Source organism: Rhopalosiphum padi, chromosome 4, assembly GCF_020882245.1.
Source record: "Rhopalosiphum padi isolate XX-2018 chromosome 4, ASM2088224v1, whole genome shotgun sequence".
NCBI lineage: Eukaryota > Metazoa > Arthropoda > Insecta > Hemiptera > Aphididae > Rhopalosiphum > Rhopalosiphum padi.
The window spans coordinates 27084885-27105430 of NC_083600.1; the positions used below are offsets into that span (position 1 = coordinate 27084885).

The window sequence follows — 20546 nt, forward strand, 5'->3', positions numbered from 1 at the left end:
CGATAACAACCTAGACCTATATATTATTAATACTATATTTTATCCTATTTATAAAAAGCGAATTGTCAGGAAAACGTCTATTATTGAAGACAGATATCTCCTATAATTATTTTTTACAATACAAAATATCAGGTACTTTTGATATTGCAACCCCGTTGTTAACTTTATAATCAATTATTTTACTTCCCTACCCCCCTCCCCCCAAAAAATATATAAAACTATTAAATACCGTAGAATGTCACTGCAAACACACTACACACGCGATATATATTATACGTATAACGTATACTGCAGTATATCCATGGATATACAGTTATATTAAACGTAGAATTTTCTATAATAGTGTACACATGCATATTGCATATATATTATACAATGTATTATGTAATATTTTAATATACTATATATAAGTACTGCACTACTGCAGTGTTTAATGTTTATATGACGCAGAACAAACGACCCTAACGTTTATTTAATTTATTAAAATTCGACATAAACAAATTTTGTATATGATAATATTGTTATTATAATATTATACTTGTATTTACAGATGTCGAACGAAAACACTGACACAATGCACGCTGCTCGTAAACATGGTATAATATATTATGCTTATTTGTCGTGTACCACATAATATACACATATACCTCTTTGCGTGCGTGGTTTGCGTTCATCGCGTTTGGTGTATAATAATCGGATATTCGGATATTACTGCATTTACTTAATAATATTCGTTTCGAATAATGATTTTGAGCGGCCGATCGAGTTTTCTTTCATAAAACAAAATGCGTTATTTACATATTTGTTGGCTGTTCAACTTTTATATATTCGTTGCTGAATATAGCCGAGTATTATAATGTATGTTGAAGTAACATGAATATATAATATAAACGGGTACATTTTCTACGTCGGAAATGGGTTAGGTTTTGTTCGAGGGCGTGATTCAAGCCGGGTATTATCCGAGACCCGCGTATAGGTACATTGTACGTGAATTGGTCGAAAATATCGATTAAAATAAACAACGTCTAAAACTCTGTACAATGATAATATAATATCAATATGTAATATTATTAATACATAATATATATATTGCGATATAATAGGTAGAGTTTCAACTTTCCGTGTTTTTTTCTTGTTGAAAATACGTTCAAGACTGAGTGGATTGGATATTTTTATAATAGCCGTTTTGGCAGTGTACACAATACACATACTTATATTATAATTTATAATTAACAAAATCATGCTCCCACCTCCCTCCATTTTAATATTTTGGTGCTGGATTTATTTAAATTCTGTGTTTTGATTTTTTTCAGTGTTAAAACATGTTTTCAAGTATTTAGATTTTGTATCATTTAAACAGTATCTTATTATGATACAAACTTTTATTTTTTGAATGAGAGTCATTATTTTCTACTGTACATTGCTTACTAAATTACTTTTAAAAATTTTAGCAGCACCTAAATATACATTTTTAAAATAAAATAGTTTCTGAGTTATTAAGCTTTAAGTAAGTACGAAAGATTATGACGTGGTCCTTTAATATACTAAGTTTATAATTTTTTACAACTATTTTGATCACAATATTAAACATTTCGTACTATATTTTAAATTATGTGAATTCTATAATACTATTATTAAAGACTATTCTTTGGTATATAATATATAAAATTTAAAAATAACTCAAAAAATAATCTTTCAAATTTCGATTTAGAAGCTTTCAAAAAAAATCATCTGATTAACAATTTACAGTAAATTATATTAGTTATTGTTTGATAAAAATTCCTTCACGAAACATTATATTTTAATCCACATAATACTTCTTAAATGGTATAAAAGATCTAAGCATTCGAATGTACGGTCTTTAAGTAGGTATATTAAATACTTTTAAAGTCTAAAAATCAGATTTCAAATAAATATGTATTATTTAAAGATAAAATGGGGAATGCATGGCGAATCTTTCTTTATAATGTATTATAATGTAATTATGTATTATGTACGAGTATATATTGTTCTATTGATTTTTATAATAGACGTAGGTTTTTGTGCGTCGTGCGTGTATCGCGTGTACCTCCTTACGTATAATATGCTATATAGGTACACGTGCGACGTGCGTACGTGACCCGAACGTCTGCAGAACGCATATGTAAAATATTATTACTGCAATCTTCGCGTGGCGACTATAGTTTCGGGTTTGCAAAAAAAAAAATAGAGCCAAATAAAAACTAGGTCAATTATTATTGCGAGGATGTAGCGTGTGCGCGGATGGCTAAAACTCGGCGATATAAATTATTCACAGCTGCAGCAGATACTAAAAAACAAATGGTTTGTTGACTTTTATTATCAACTCCACACACATTGCTTAAAAATAATGTATTTTTATTTTCGTATTATTTTTTGAAACCCGCGGAGTCTCCATGCATTCGTGTTTGCATTGAGTTTGTATATTATTATGTCTGCTACTGAGTATTGGGTAGGTGGTAAATACGATTTTTGTCGCTATTACATAATATTGTACCCTACTATGTAGTCTATACGATAGTCAGTATAGAAGACGGTTACGATAAAACGACAACTGTAACGCAAAACTAATAAGACATTTTATGGAGAGAACAAACTACGGGACGAATTTTTTTATAAAGTTTATTTCTTGCATATTAGTTATATATTTTAATTATATAACGCCATAACGGCATTTAGTTTGATAAAAAAACTCGTCGCAAACTCGTGAATTCATATACATCATATACGTTAGTATAGACACTAACAAACATTTTAACATTATATTAGAGTACCTAGGTGCTTGTATCCCCTTTAACTCCCATTCAATTTATTATATATAATGAGTAATGAGTAATGAATAATGACTAATAATTTCCAACTGCATGCAATTTTGTTTTTAAAAGTTTATAAACGAAGAAATTATGTTTTCTTCGAATTGGTGACTCAAACATTTACAGAATCGTCTAAAGTATCCCGGTACTACTGAGCGTTTTGTTCTTAATTTAATAAGAATTTTTTTATTTTATTAAAATATATACCTAAGAAAAAACATTTTAATACTATGTATTTCCGGGGTTGGAATATAACGAGTCTATAAACTACATGCATCCACTTACTGCACATAGTATAAGTATTATAGCAAAGTATAAAATAATATATAAAGCTACAAAAAACCTTTCAAAAAAAGAAAACATAGTTTAACCACTTACCACAAAAAATGAATTAAAACTTCTTTTTATACGTGCACAGATGTATTATGTCGTCATTTGTTTGAAAATTTTACTTATATAACTATTATAACTTGTATAGTACAAGTACCTAAAAAAAGGTATATTATACTGTATATTTTTTTCGTCAATGCATTGACATGCTGTTTGTGTACACTACGACTATATTAAATTATTAACGATTTTGAAAGGATAGCTAACTATTTTCGTTATCTTAGAATTTTACACGCTGTTACTATGCTATTCCTATATTATTTTAAGTGTATTAATTGTAATATAGGTAACTAAAAAGTATAAATTATTATTGGCAATGTGACGGCCTCATTGTAGTAGCAAACATTAATATTGCATTAAAAACGTAGAGTTTATAGTAATATTACCCTATGTGATACACTTAATTACAATTTAATGTACCTTTTTGTTATAGGAATAAAGGCTTCAACTACTATATAGGTCACTGGCCAATACATTTACAATAAATAGATATCATATTCTAACTATTTAACTTGACTAATTAGGGTGTGTGATGACTTATAACATTAACACTGATTGGTATATTATATTATATATGTGTGCGTGTATGTGTGTTTATATACTACAACTAATATTCATGATAACATTTTTATAGTATTCTATTATAACAAGTATATTTATAATACCTATCAATAAATGATAAGTGTCCAACAATTATCTATTGAAATTTCATGAATCATTTTCTTATCAGCAGTTATGAAAATTCAGTGTTCAAAACGATTAAAGATAAATTTGACATTTTTTCTTTGTTTTTGTGTACTCGTTAACATTAAAATGTATTATCGATACAAACCAATGTAATTATTGTTCTGACTTTTTTTTTTTTGATCTGTTGACTTTCGGTTTGTCATCAAACAATGTCTAAAAAGCAAAGTATATACTTCTATGGATAATATAAAAATAACGATAATGATTGCTGATATATGGATCATAGACTATTACTTATAATTATGTGCTTATGACGTATAATAGATTGTCGAGTTAATTTTTTTCGTATACATAAGAATATCTATATATACTTTATAAATAATGAATAAACTTATTGAACAGCATATCGCACCTAATAGATAAATAATTAACTTTATATACACAAACGATTCGGTATTGTTGTTGTAGTGATGTTATTGACACAATAAAATGTTTTTTCATACCAATTGAATAACATTTAGTATATTAGACTATTATATATGTGTAAAATATATTTTATAGCAACCGTATATACGTGTATAATAATATATAATATTATATGATACGATTATTTAAATGGATAGCTTTCGACAATATTATTCGATCGTTCGAATAATAACCTGGTGCGCTCCAACTTTTTCTATATTATCACGCAGCGCGTCATGAGGATTTTTGACTTAGTCAAATAAAATTGTTATAATTTGCATTGTAACTGCGCAATATAAGTATAGTAAGAATTGTGGTGTAGCGGTACATCGTATGTATAACATTTTATTTACGCGGTACATTATTATATTAAACATATTTATACACAGAATATACGTGTTTATGATTCGATAAATACATTTTCGCTTGTTCGAGCGGACGAAATGATAGAACCCGCTAAAACTAAACAACAGCTGCAGCAGCTGTGTCGACCATTCGAATGCGATATTATTATTTTGTATCAAATCGCGTCCTTCGCGTGTGTTGACCACGTGCTACACGATACGAATATACGATACGAAATCCCATCGGTATAATATAATAATATGAGATAGGCCAGTATGCGTCTTTCTTTACAATTTACGTTATGATATTATATTATTAAATAGTATCCGTCGTTGTCCAGGAAAACGAACGATTTTAATACATTGTGTTTTTTGTCGATTTATCAACGCCTTCCAAGTATGAAAAATTGTCATTCTCCTCTGAATATCAATAATTCAATCACAAACCCGACTATATTTCAACATATCCCTTAGAATTATTGTCGTCAGCCTTGTTAATTATTCGAATATTAATTTTTTTATTTGAATATTATTTTAAATACTTTTCGAAAAAATATTCAACCACGTTTTTAAATATTTAGTTTTGTAGTTATTTTATTCATTTAAAAAAAAAAAAAATTTACCAAACTAGAAAAATCTTTTTAAATAGGTATATACAAAAAACACATCTCTAATTAATTTGTTGTTGTTGATGTTGCATAATTTTGCATTTTAATGGAAAATCGAATTACAATAATTCAATATTATATTTATTATGTTGACGGACGAATACTATGTAAAACTGTTAATTTCCAACCGTTTTAAACTAATTAAATTAATTATCGGGCCAAAATATGTTTATTCTAAAATAAGTATTTCTAGCAAATACAAATAAAGGTATTGTTCAATGGACAGCGGTTGCCGATAATGGCTGCGCATTCTATCTCCACCAACTCCGATAATGTTGACGTGTTTCGTTTTTGCCGTACGTTATAACTTATAAGTATTATGTTATTATTTATTGTTGTTGTTATTGTTGCTGTTGTTGGCCGCGCGTGATGTATAGAACGAATGCGCGCGCGCTTAAAATAACGCCGCGTGAGGCGCCCGCGGTCACCGCCGTCGCGAAGAACAACGATTGTGGATGGGCAAAGCGCAGGGGCGGGAAAACGATGCGGCCAAGTTCACACGGCCGTCGCCTCGTGTCGTGCCCACTCGAATATTATTATTATGCGAGAAAACGCGCTACACTGTTCGCGTATTTTATTTAGATATAACGTGTTATAGGTACCTCTACTCGGTATTATAGTGTAATATAACTATGATAAGATATTACAATATTATAATTTATAATATTATATATAATAAATTATACGAGTACATATGTTATATGTTATGTAAGTATGCGTAATTCACCGTGTATTGTACACAAAACTATATGTAATACCTTTAAGTATGCGTCCATGTGTAATACTGCTTATAGATTTTTATGGTCATCTTCAGCAATTATTTGACTTGCAGCACCCGAGAGGATACTTTCTAAATAATCTAGTTATCCTATAATAGTATTATTATTTTTTGCTTGTAATATATTTTATGTAAAATCATTTTCTTTAAAAAAATAATATCGTACAAGATTACTTTGTGTTATAAATAATTTCACGGCACCCTTGATCCAAGTTTGGGGCACCTTTCCATCTTGGTTTCACCTCTGGCTCATATAGTAGTATAATACATTTTATAATAATATGCGTAAACCGTACCACATAGTTTTTTTGTGTTTTATAATATTATAATATATATAGTATATATATATATATATACGAATATACGACTATAAATTATAAATTTATAATGTACGAATCTTGTGTTTACGTACAAAGTGGTTTTTTCGTACGGCATTTATATTTCCCGATTTGTTTTTGCGGTGTTTTCAAAATAAGTTAATAGTGTTGCGTGATACTGTGATAGTAACTATAACGTTGTCTATCTCTAGTACGGCATAGCAAGAACGGTTAGGTTAAGTTCCTAATGGAATAGCAAAAGATTTTTGTGTTAATAATATTAGACAAAACACTTTTAGTTATACCGAGTTTACAATTTAATGTATATTTTGATAAAATGTTAATTTTATAATTTATTTTACTTTACCGATAACCTGGTAGCAATACTTGGAACAAGCAATGAAACAAGATTAATTCGATACCAGTATACCAATCGTATATAGTATAGGAGGCCGAAGGATTATTATTTATTAGTATACATTTTATAAAGTAACCAAGAATATAGTTACCTATGTATTATGGTGGGACTACATGATAATACATAACGAATGTGAGATAACACACGTGTTTTATAAAATAAAATATAAAAACGCCATTGTATGACACATTTTTGTTAAAAAATCAAATATTTTTCGTTTGCCAGTTCTGAATTCTGAAGCAAGCGTATTAGAATATAATATCTTCCTGAAAAACGTCGTGGTACAATATATCGAATACCGAAATAGCATTTATTATTCATACGAGCGCTCAAACAGTATATATATATATATATATATATATATATGCAGACGAGTGAGACGAGTGGTTGAGCGGTGCCGTGAAAAATTCGCGGGGTGTATCCCTTCTCGCGACGTTGCCCTCCTCACGACACGGCCACCAACTACACCCTCTCTTAAACACTACCATCCCCTCATCGAACGTACACGTGTTCAACCGGGAACGCTCACTATATATGCCCACCCCTCGCACACGTGTAACACACACACACACACATTATTATTATTATAAAAGCATGAGGCCATGAGGGGTAAATATATAATACACCCAACACGAGTCGAGGCTAGTGGGCGCGGGCAGCAGAGCTGCCCAACTCTTCTTCAAGTTGTCGGAAATTATTTTTTCGTCTGCCGTATATACATATAATATATAATATAATATATAGGTGTTCACTGAACGTGGCGTGTGCGCATAACTATGTATATACATGTGTATATATATATTTTATATATACAGTCGCTCAGTATAAAATAATAAATTGTCTCGACGCGTGTATCTTTGGCTGTGTACAATAATAATAATAATAATAACAATATAATATATATTCCATTGTTTTCATCGCGTAGTTTATGAATATTTTGTTATGTACACATTGAATTCGCGAGAGTTTGTTCGATTTTTACTAGTCGTGGTGATGGTGTATCATTTTCCGACATCGTCACCTCTACTAAATCAAAATAATTCTCTGTACAAGCCATTAACCGCAAGTTTGTTTTGTCGTGTGTGTGATGTGTGTGCGCATGTGCGCACGTTTTGAAAAGAAAAAACACATAGACGTTGCTGCTTTTTATGGTTTTGGCGAACAGTCAAAAACAAAAAAAACGTGCCTAAAATTAGTCGGTCCCCAAGACGCGGGGGCTTACGACGCTTACGTATATGTTGCTGTTGCTATCGCCGCCTGATAATATTGTAATAATTTAATATGAACTTCTTTAATTGCACTGGACCGTCATTGCCGCAACATCCATTAAACGTAATCGACTTTTAAGTTTCTTAAAAAAACTAAAAAGTTACGCAATATATACGTCATTAAATTATATTTTATTAAAATTCGTGATAATACATACATGTTATGCGATTAGGAAGTATTTAGGTTCCTTGCAGGAAATAGAATGAGATCGTTTTTTCTTCCATATACTGCTGTAAACTGCAGTCATCGGTCGTCGACAATTTTATAATATTAGAATACACACGCATCTATAACTACGTCATAATATAACTAAAAATTCATAAATTTTTCTAAGCGTGTATTTTTAATATTATTTTGAAGTCGAAGAATCTAATCATACCTATAAAAGTTTTGCTATAAGTCCATCAATATTTCGGTATTTCGTATCACTGAAACATCTGAAACTACTAAACTATGCGCTGAATTTTACTATAGTTTTACATAATTATGCTGTTGCATAAAAATATTGATTCGTTTAATAAATTAATAAATCATTACCGTTAGCGCACTAGTCACTATTGATTCATTAAATGTTTATAGTGATGCAACCTAGCATTAATATTGTACCTTGTTTTTTTTTTTAATTAAAAAATGTATTTACAATCTATACATTATGTAAGTGTATAATAAGTAAGTTTGATAATATTTAATATTGTAGCATGGCAGAATAAAAATTAACGTTAATGAGCAGACATTGCTCAGTGTTAACAGACTATATTTTACCTATAGCTATAGGTATTTAAAAAGAAACTATCATAGTTTTCTTCAACATGGTTATTTAAAAAAAATTATACCTATTTAAAAAATATAATTACGTTTTCAACACTTATTAGGTTAGGTTAGTAAATGCTCAATTGTATTTATATTGTATATACACTGTACACTGTACAGTATATATATTACACATATATATTATATTTGTGAAATCGTATGTTTTTTTTTGTACATCGTTTGAAATAATCATCACCATTATCGTTAAAACGAGTGTTACACTTAATAATAATGTATATACTTATAATAAATTAACAAAAGTCAATGAAACATACATCGATACGAATATATACGTCTTTATGATCATGTTAGGTAATCTATATTTTAACAATAAATATGTAATATGTATACATAATACATAACTATTATAATTATTTAAGTTATTATTGAATTCGAAACTTTTAACCACTATATTGTAATAATAATTAATATTAATAATATATATTAATATATGTATATACTATGCACGACCAACGGTGTCATACGTATAACGTATGTATAACACTATAACGTTATGGAGTAAATCTAAAATAATAGTTTAGCCAATTACACTTGTGAGTTTTTGGGGTAACCGTGTGTCATTTTTTGTTAGTTTATACGTTAAAAGACGACCAAACGTATTTTCGTTTTGACGACGCGTCATCGCGATCGACAATCGTGCGTATAACTATATTATGATGTAAGTATCTCAAGTTGTGTTTGAAGTGATATTTGTTTAGCGTTTAAAAATAATAACTCGTATGTGTATATAGAACAATTATTATTGTGCGAAAATTATTCAATTAAAACCACAAATGTATACCTATCAAAAGATGCACACTTAATTAGAGGGGGTTATTATTTGTTTAGCTTTTATTGCGTTATATATATATATATATATATATACTCAATTAAACAAAAGTTTTAATGCAATTTATATGTTCTTGTATGTTCTTATAACTGTCAAAAATGTATTTTGATATATTTTCTCATTGACTTATTCATAATAATATTATATTATTGAAATCGAGTATATTATGTGGATAAATTATACTCCATCATGTGTAGATAAAAAATACATTAACAAGTGTTCATTATATACATCTGTCTTGTATTTACGTCTACTTTGTAACTGCAGTAATTAATATTTTGTTAAATTCAATACGGCGGAATTCAAAATATTTATTATTCCACCAAAAATATATAATAGAATACGAATGTATTTTTATTTTTTATGATCATATTATATCGTTATGAATAATATTCATTTAATATGCGTGCTATTTCCATACGTCAGTATAAAGATAATAGTATGTATTATAATATTGTAACAGCGTATTTCTGTGGATTACAATGCGTCTGTACTGTACAATAATATAACATCACGTTTATTATAATAGTTAATGTGTATAGTATGTATACACGTTTCGGTCAGAAAAAAAAATAAAAATGCATTTATATACCTACGTGATGTGTTTACACCTCAACCGGTTATAATCAATTTGAATATATTTTGGAGGTGAGCCTCCTATAAAATATATGATGATGGTTATCGCGTAAAATCCAGTTCGGAGCAATCAATCGAAAACTGAGCGGAATAAATTCGATTAATTAAATGATGCGTCATCGTTCTTGTGCTAGGTCAGGACGCTGTAGCTGCAGCCAGATGATCGCGCAGTACATTTTGAAAACCAATGGACGAAATCTCGCATTGAATGGTAGTCACTATATAGTCAAAACAAAATAATACCGTAAATAGGTGATTTGATTTATTAGTGTTGGGCAAACTAGAAAGCGAACGTAATTTTTTTTAATACAATAATGCTACCTTTTTATTATTTTTAATATTTTTACTAATTATAGTTAATAGATTTTTGGCATCAAATTTGAGATTTATTATTTTTATCCTGTGAAACTCATATTATTTTTCATGTAAGTAAGTACCTATTTTTGTGACTTATTGATGGCCAACTTTTTCAGCATGTCAGTGTTGGCTCTATGTAAACTAGCTCTAGTGAATGGTGGTTTTTATAAAAAATGCTGGTAGATTTTAAATTTAATTTTTTTATGTATTTTATAATAAAATCCTCGCTTAACTTTTTAGTCAATTTCATGGGTTACATTTGTTGGGGCTACTCTAACTACAATATTCTGTCATGTTTGTATAATAACGTTAGTGTTAAAAAAATACAACTTCCCCCCCACATACTATTATTCCGTATGAAATGGAAGATTCTTTGTAGCATATAGATTATTACTTTCATAAGTTTTGATCTTTTGAGACTATAATAGTAGGTATTATACGCTATAGCTTTGTAACACAAACCTTTTTTGTATTTTATTTGAAATGGCATTAACCTGTTCACCCCACTTCACATGAAATATTATAATAACGCGCCCTGTGTACACGTCGTTATTTCGGAGAAATACTTAGTTCTTATAATAAATAGGTAACCTTTGCTCAGCTGGTGACGTTTCTGAATATTAAATTATTTCCAATGTCCATTTACGGTTTACCAAATTGTATGAAATGTCTAATACGTCTATACATTATCTAAGTATACGCAAATGTTATATACTTATATACTTAATATTTACAAAACATTATTATTAAATTCAAATTGAAAACGTAACAAGTATAAATTAATATATTATTCGATTGTACATCGAGTGTTTGACGTCGTAACAAAACCGTCTCGTCCGAGGTATCTGATCGTACGTGAAAAGCGCGCCGTAGCGTTCGAGATCGCTATTGCTTATGATATTATTGTGCGATGCCGGAAAGCAAAAGTCTATCGGAGCGATATAACCGTCGGGGGGGTAACTTCTATGAAATCGAAAACAATACGCGCGCGCGCGCCTGGTCGACGACGACGGTCGAATAGGCGGATAATAATAATAATAATAATAATTATCATTATCGCTATCGGCACGCAAACATCGATCGTCGGGCGGCGGCAGTCAGTCGTCGTGGTTCGGCCCGTGCGCGTTTTCGCGGCGAGCAATATCACAAAACCGGTTTCGCTGAAAACGAACACCGCGGCGGCGGCGGCGGGGTCAAAACCAGTAAAAACCGAAGGTCGACGTGACGGCGATACTATACCTGTGCACAACACACACACACACACACACTTATATGTTTATTATATACGTATATAATATTATAATTTACAATACACACGTACGGTGTGTGCGGCGTGCAAGAGCTATGTGGGCCATGGCCTAGTTCTCGTCCGGTCGTCGTCGTCGTCGTCGCCGCGTATACCGCGTATACCGTACGTCCGCCACCACCGCCACCACCGCCACCACCGCCTTCTTACGGTGGGAGAGCGTGCGCGCGGGCGCGAGTGTTTTCGTGCGATGCATGCGTAACGCGCGTGCGCGCACGCGCTTGTCGTCGGCGGTTACACCGTATACACTACGCTACCACAGTTCTACTGCGACGGCCGAGCGTTACACTTCTCGTGTTTACGTCAGTGTTGCCGCGCCGCGTCAGCTCATCGTTTCGTCGTCGTCGTCGTCGTCCGTGTTTACCGAGGTGTTTTTAGTGCGTTCGGTTTGATTATTTATTTTTCTTCGCCTCGCATTCAGTTCGCTTAATATTTTCACGGAACGCGTTTGTGACCGTAGTGTGTGTGTTTTCCATTTCATTTACACATCCTTTCTCGCCGTTCACAGCCGTCGTCTGGTCGGTCGATCGGCCGCCAGAACGAAACAATGTGCGCGTATCGCGAACGCCGAAAACGGACGTCGCTACTGTTCCTGCAAGCACGGTCGGTCGAAAATCGCTTTATTGCCGGTCGCCTACGCCGTCGTCGCCGCCGCCTTCCGATGGAAGTCTCCGAGACCTTTTTCAAAGGTACACTACAATTTTTTTTATTTTCATTTTTTACCACCGTCCGAGAGATCAATTATTTTTCTCTCGCCGTATATACGTTACGCGTCGTCGTGTAGCGAGAGAGAGCGCGAGAAAGTGAGTGATATTCTACGTTTGCCGTTCGATTGCGTGAAATTCCGCGACGGTTAGTCGTCGTCGTATATTGTATTTTTCAAATTACGAGATTTTGTCGTAAATCGTTCTTCGAATGCGAGCGTGTGTTATAAATCGTATTTATAAAAAAAACTACGCTTGCGTTCTATCAAATCAAGGATCGTTTATTATTATTGTGTATACAACCGACTTTAGTAAAATACACACATATTATATATTACGCATTATTATGTATTATGTACTCGAAATTCGAATAGTGTTTGTATTGTATTAAAAACTCCGTTAATAATTCATACAGCTTGTAACTACCCGTTATCCGACTACAAACGACAGTGTTTTTATAATATTATAATATGTAGTATATTATGTGTGGCCGTGTGGGCCTCGTATACGCGCGACAGGTGCGACGGTTTTGCGTGTATATGCAATAATATGTGCGTTATACCCAAATAGAAACATTAATAAAAAATTAATGTTTTCTATGTTGACGGCCGCGTATATTACAAACAACGTGGTCTTTGGTCGTAGGAAATCGGTCCGACGCAGTTTTCTGGGCGAGCACGGGACATGTCCTTTGCCGTAGCGACCTTGGGTCCGGTAGTACACCTCGTCGTGCGCGTTGAGGATAAGACTCGTTAATCGTTATTATAATAATAATATTATCGTTGTGAAATCGGTCCGGCGTCGCGCGTCATACACTAACATAGTGCGGTTGGCTTGTCGGTCGTCATTTGAAAACGGGCCAAAATACGATACGGTTGTAATGTTATTACATCGGTCTGGCTGGTCTGGGTCGGCGACGACGAATGCCGCGTGTTTCGATCGATTTTTGCAATCAACGCAATAATTATTATTCCGCGTAAACATACTGTAAAATACAATATAATGATGTAGGTATTATATCTATCTGTGGGAGAATTGACGGTTGCAAATCCTCTATAGACACGTGCCCGTTGTGTGTGCAATAATAATTGTAGCCGCGATCAGAGATGGATTATGGATTATAGAATTGATAGAAGGGGTAGGGTGTAGACAAAAAATATGCGCGTTTAAATTATAAATATTTATTATTAATACTAATAGTTGTATAACATGATATATTATTAAGCATTAACATAATATATAAAATATTATAGATAAGAATAGTGTATTAATTAATAGTATTTAATAAGACTAGTATTTTGTTATAAATTAAATAATCAACGAGAAAATAATCTTTGCAAATTTGAAATCTAAAAATAGCTTATTCAGCATTTCAGCCCCTGTATTATTTCTTATTCTAGATCGATCCTAGTAGTTTTTAGTCAAGTGTATAATACGATAGGTCGTAATTTTAAAATTTTGTAACTGATTGTTCATGATTATTCGACATTTATTGTAATGCGATCCACACTTTTTAAACACAATTTTTCACATCTTATGTTTTTGCAATGTTTTTAGTCGAAACTAATCGCAACCAAAGTTCGTAATTCGAAAACGCAATTTTGATTGTTTAAAAACAATCGTGTCTGTGGTGAGTGCATCTGAGTTGGGTAACAGCAACACTGCAGCGTTAATAACGGTTAGGTACCTATATTTTAAATTCGATTAAAACATTCTACGCTTTTACACCACGTAAGAATATTATTACTATCCACACATACCGATTCGATTTCAAACCCCCTGCGTTAGTAGACCTAAGTTTAAATAAATAATATTGTAATTTTTAGGTAACCTATATACGTGTAGAAAAATATATTTGACGAGTGAATATATTATTTTTATATTATTTTATACATAAAATATAAATACATAAAATAAAATAATCAACACATCACAAAGTATGTGAAGCCATGTGCATGTTAATAACAGCGTTGTACCACTTCTAAGAGTACATTTTTGTATTTTGCATACTGTATAACTTATAATATAACTGTGCTTGCAGTGTGCAGTGTGCAGTTTGTATGTATTTATAATAATATAAATATACAAAAATTATATTTAATTAATAACGTATGATTATTCGATTAATTATAGATTTATGTTTATTATATTAAATATTTAAATGAACGTTTTATTAATTTCAAATTTACTGTAAGTTATTTATATAACGTATATAATATGTATAAAGTATAATACTATCATATATGCGATTAATAACATAATATAATATTGTTGCACTGGTTGCACGAAAAAAAAAGGGAAAAAAAAATTATGTCGAGTTCGTCACGTAATCTTTTCGATTTATCGACGGGTTTGCCCATTAATATTTATATGGTTTACGATAGATAGTGCCTCGTGCAGTATAATATACAATATTATGTACAATGTACATATTATTATACCTATATATTAAACGACCCAGGCCACGTTTCGCATGCAGCCTCGATCATCATCTTTCCGACCAGATTTCGATCGCGTCGTTGTCATCGTCTACTCCCTCCTATATTCCATATCTACCCAGCACTCTATTTACTATTATTCCGCAGTCGGTGCTATTAGACAATGTTGGTTCTCATCAACATTATCAAATTGATGTCAGTACTCACAGTACTGTATGCAAAAAACTGAGAACAATTAAAAAATACCATCAAATTATAAAGAATTGTAATTTACAGCACATAGATGATACCTTTACAGTTATTAATATATATATATATATATACGGATGAACGACAACTTCCGGTAAATGTATTTACTACACGTTAAGCCGGCACCCGTTTGCAGAAAACGGTTTTTCTGGTACTTAGTTTAGGTTACAAATTTCAAAATTGTGGTTACGAATGGTTACGAATCGGTTACTAATGTATGATACCAATTTAAAAGAAAATATTTTAGGTTGTGGTGCTGGCGTAATGTACCTCTATTCAACTATGATAAATATTATACAATAATGTTTAATTTTAATTCTGATTGTTCGACTAATTTTACCTGAATATGTTGATTATCAAAGGCACGTTTACTTACTCTTAGTACGACATGTAATATATACTGTCCATACAATTTAATATAAGTATTCGTGATGTATACTTTTATTATATGTAAAAGTGTATTACCAATAGTCGTCACTGCGTGCTGTACTCTACATCGCCATGGGATATCGTTATTATAGACTATAGAGCTATCAACAACTTTATCATTCGAACTTATATTTTGGCTAAGGCAACGACGATAGAAAATTATTATAATAAAATAAGATTTCTTAGACCTACCTATACAACAGTATACATTGAAAACGTACGATGCACCATACCCAGCTAGATAATATATATAGCTAACTTAAATTTCGAGGAATTCCGTTTGTGCTATTCTGATTTTTCATTGCTTCGGAAAGTCTGAGATAATCTTGGTTGATAGTTTCGTTTGTTTTGTGTAGACATTTTTCTGCTCCATATAATTATTTTAATATTAGAATACGCAATTATAAAGAAAGTTTCAATATTGTGTGTACGTTAGTGTTAAACATTAAAGAATAGATGATAACTGCCGATGTCATCTGAAATATTTTCGTTATACAGCAACCATACGCTGAAACTAAAAAACTTGAGTGAACAAACGACAACTGTGTAAGATAAACGAAAACAAATTAAGTATTTGATGAGGTGTTCGGTGCGGGACTCAAAAGATAATAATGATTGCCAGATCATTCAAAGCAACTCCGTGTTAAACGGCCGCAGTTTGTTCATAAATTACGTTCCTTTGAAATAATAGCACTTTTAAAACATTTTTTTTTTACATAAATTATCAGCGGCGAGCCGGTGAAAAGGTGCTCCGTAGTATTATAACACTTATATGTTATAACTTATAAACTTTTAACTTATAATACGTATATTTACAATATATTTGTCGGGATGACTATTAATCGACATGGTATAATAATATAGATAATCTATACCTTTTTAAGATATTTATAGAGAAAACTATTAGAGAATTGAAAAAAACTTGAAAGATTTCTGGTTTGAGAAAATCTCGACCCTCTTGATTGTTGTTTCAGTTGTCACGAAATGATCAGCATCAAGTCACAAATAACGTTAGTACGAACGGTTTACCTAGTTGGTGTTATAGTGCTTGCTGGTGTGCATGAACGAATTATTACTCAACCCACCCACACACACACACACACACACTACATGGGGCCGCATTTTGTGTCTCGTGATTTTTCGCAATATAAAATATCTAGTTATTGCGTAGTGTTCAAAATATTATAAATAACGTGATGCGAGTTCTACTAAATTTGTATAATGCATGAAGCTGTGTACACAGAAAAACGACATGAAAATATTAACATTATTATTATTATTGCTTGTAAAGAGTTGTATAATAATAATTAATAATTTATCGTTGTACCTAAACACGTCGTGGTAGCAACTAGCGATGGCATAATTATGTAATAACAATTAACAATAAACCAAATGAAACCAATATTTACGGAGCAAAGTGTTTCTAGTGTTGTATACTTAATATATATCGCGTATTGAAATTCGCAATTGTGTATGTATACAATAAAAATCTATGGGAGAAAAAAAAGTTTCCGGTTGATTTTTCCCCATTTGACGTATGTATATTATAATAATAATAACAAAAAGTAATAATACTAATAAATAAATGACGAACGAAAATCGAAATACGATCGGTCGTTTTTTCTCTGCTGCCGCTGCCGACTGCACCACTATAATAGCAATGATTTTTTTTCAAATCGTGCACATTCGACGCCGCCGGAAGTCGTTTGAAACGCCGAACGAAGAAGTGGGTCGCTGCCATAACGTGTAGTAAATACGTTTACCGGAAGTTGTCGTTCATCCGTATATATATATACTTTTATACTTGTACCTTCATAATACGATTAGTGATTATATATTATGACGTATCGCCGTTTAATTTGCCGTATACGCGTGAGTTTGTATATAGGCGACATCACTGATCGACATGCGACATAATAATTAATATTAAAACATTTAAAACAGTGTAAAAGTACAACATACAGTATTATTTATATATTGTTGATTACATGTTTATCGGAAGGGGACTCAAAAAAGAAAAAGGAGGGTCTATTCTTTTTATTGGTTTTTAATACTATTCACGACTATAAAAAAGTACAAATCGTAAGAAAAAAATACGATATCTGTTTTATTTTATTAATTTTTAAACCTACTACCGATACTTTTTCAATAATAATTATTGTCAATTAACAGCTGACCTAATTAAAACCTTCCCGTTATGTCTACATTGCGTACAAACAATAATGCATTTTACCTGAAGTTGAAACCACTTATAGAATTTTTTATTTTTATCATGCACATGCACATCGAACTACTGCAATTATTGTATTAATGCGATATTGATGAAAGTTCGGTTGTCGTTCGGAAATTAATTAAAAGTAGACTTAATAATCTATTTTTATAGTCCATATGAACTATATATATATATATGTATAAGTGAACTACGTCAAAATAGTTAGACTTTGATAATATAATGAGTGATGATTTACATCATTCATGTCTTATCAGCTAAAAAATAAGACCTTAATATTTATTATACATAAAAAAATTTACAATATGAATTACGAAATTGTATGTGTTTATTTTTGAAATATTAAAATAGTTTAAACAATTAAAATATTTTTAACTTGAAAGCAATCATTTTAGTAATATAATATAATATAATTTTTCATGTTGGAAAAGTGTAACCGTTGAATATGGTGGTTGGTTGGAAGGAAGGTATAAAGTAAATTATAAAGTAATATTAAACATAATATAGCTTCATTTTTCATAATAATGTAGCCACGAATGTCTAAATTCCTAAATGAGATACACTGGCAGTGGTGTGGTCGTTCGCAATATTCCAATTTTCGACGGTAAATATTGTAAAAACCTCGTTATCGGGGTCTATTCACTCCGCGTTTCTCTCTCCAAAAACCGGCGTTACAACGATAATTTATATGCAAACTGGCGGAAAAAAAATATTGACGTTTCATTTTTTTTCACGCTATCGGAGCGTACCGAAATTGCAGCAAAAAAACAACGTCAACGCTCCGTTATACATTGTTCCTCTACCTCTTGTCTCTTCACGTCTACGAACGTAATAATCACACGAGTGTTGCCGTAATATGTGTGCGCGAGTATGTAAAAAACCGATTTGTTCGAATGGTATAAATATAATAAAACGAAAAAAATATGTCTAATAATATAGGAGGAGGGGGGAAGAAACTAAAAAAATAACACAGTTTTGCCTATCATGCGAATTACCATAAACACGCCGAATCGTCGTTGTCGTTATGACAGACTCGCCGAGCGATTATTTTTCATATTTTAATGAAGTACCTATAAAATGTAGTATAATATTCATTTGTTTTTACGCTCGTCTTTGTATAATGTTATTAGTCACCGAGTTACGATATTATTGTATGTACCTATTTATAAATTATTTAATTGTTTTTTATTATTCACTTTATACAACTATCGATATCGATTTTTTTCTCCTACATCTTATAATATACTCGTGTCTCGTACTCTCGCGTTAATCTTTTTTTGTATGCGCTCACAAGGGTGTTTGTTCAATATACGATTGTGTTTTCCATTCAACCAGTCAGTGAAGTACGATTTTTATACGGAATACAGATATCGAGAGAAGGAGAAAAAAATCGGAATTTTCTTAAAAACGACAACGGGCCGCAATCGGAGACGTATAAATTGTGTTTTATATTATAAACTCACAGTTTATATTTTGTCTATAAATATAAACACATATAATATATTAATGTGTGTGTGTGTGTGTGTATTTGACGTTTGTTCACGTAACCGAATCCCGTAATATCTGAATAGTTCGATCTATATAGACGATGAGGCAGAAAAAATGCAGTCTTGGTCGTCCTCGTGCCGATGGCAGTGAATATTACAAGGACACGGCGTTACATCATATACGAGCATTCCTATAATTATAACCACGTTGCACGTAAATTTTTTTATATTAAGTACAATTTATTTTTCTTGTTTTCTTAATATTATTATGAATAATAATAATATAGTATAAAGTACCATAATAATATTTATTCTCTTATCTTATAGACTTTATCTCTTGTCATCTTATCACAAACAAATTTGCGTTTGGACGGTATTATGTATTAAATAGTTTGAATTATTATTATAATTATATTTAACCCAACCTAATCCAAATGCATTAATAATAATTCATAATTAATAGTTATGAACTTATGAAATATTGTTAATGATTTTATACGTTTTGTATTTCAGAATACAACATTATAAACGCAAATCGTAGTAATATGTAGAATGTAGATACACATTTTTTATATAGATAGATCTTTGAATACGTGATCAATTACTGACTTGGTTAATTTAAATAATATTTTGTTTATAAGTTACGCGAAAGTTTGTTAAAATTGTTTTTTAATTTTTTTTTCAAATGATATATTTGTTTCACAATCGGTATTTTATCATCAGAAGAAAAATCTATATTGCGTTGCACATGATAAATTAAATAACCGTGAATTTATCCCATCTCCGTAAAATGGTAACTACTCAGATTTCTAATACAGTCTTTTTGATTTTGACCAAGTATAAAATACAGATCTATATTTATGTCTAATCACAATTAATATTT

The 20546-nt window shown here is 31.2% G+C and overlaps 1 protein-coding gene across 3 annotated transcripts in view; it reads left to right on the forward strand.

Annotated features, from left to right (window-relative positions):
* LOC132930999 (protein piccolo-like) overlaps nt 1-20546 on the forward strand; it is a 133574-nt gene that overhangs the window by 84518 nt on the left and 28510 nt on the right. Inside the window, exon 1 of one of the 3 annotated variants that reach the window (XM_060997161.1) lies at nt 12390-12815. The exons of the other annotated variants lie outside the window; for them this stretch is intronic. The gene's annotated coding sequence lies outside the window, so the exon portion shown is untranslated. Of the gene's footprint in view, nt 1-12389; nt 12816-20546 lie in introns of those variants that run through there. 3 annotated transcript variants of the gene reach the window in all.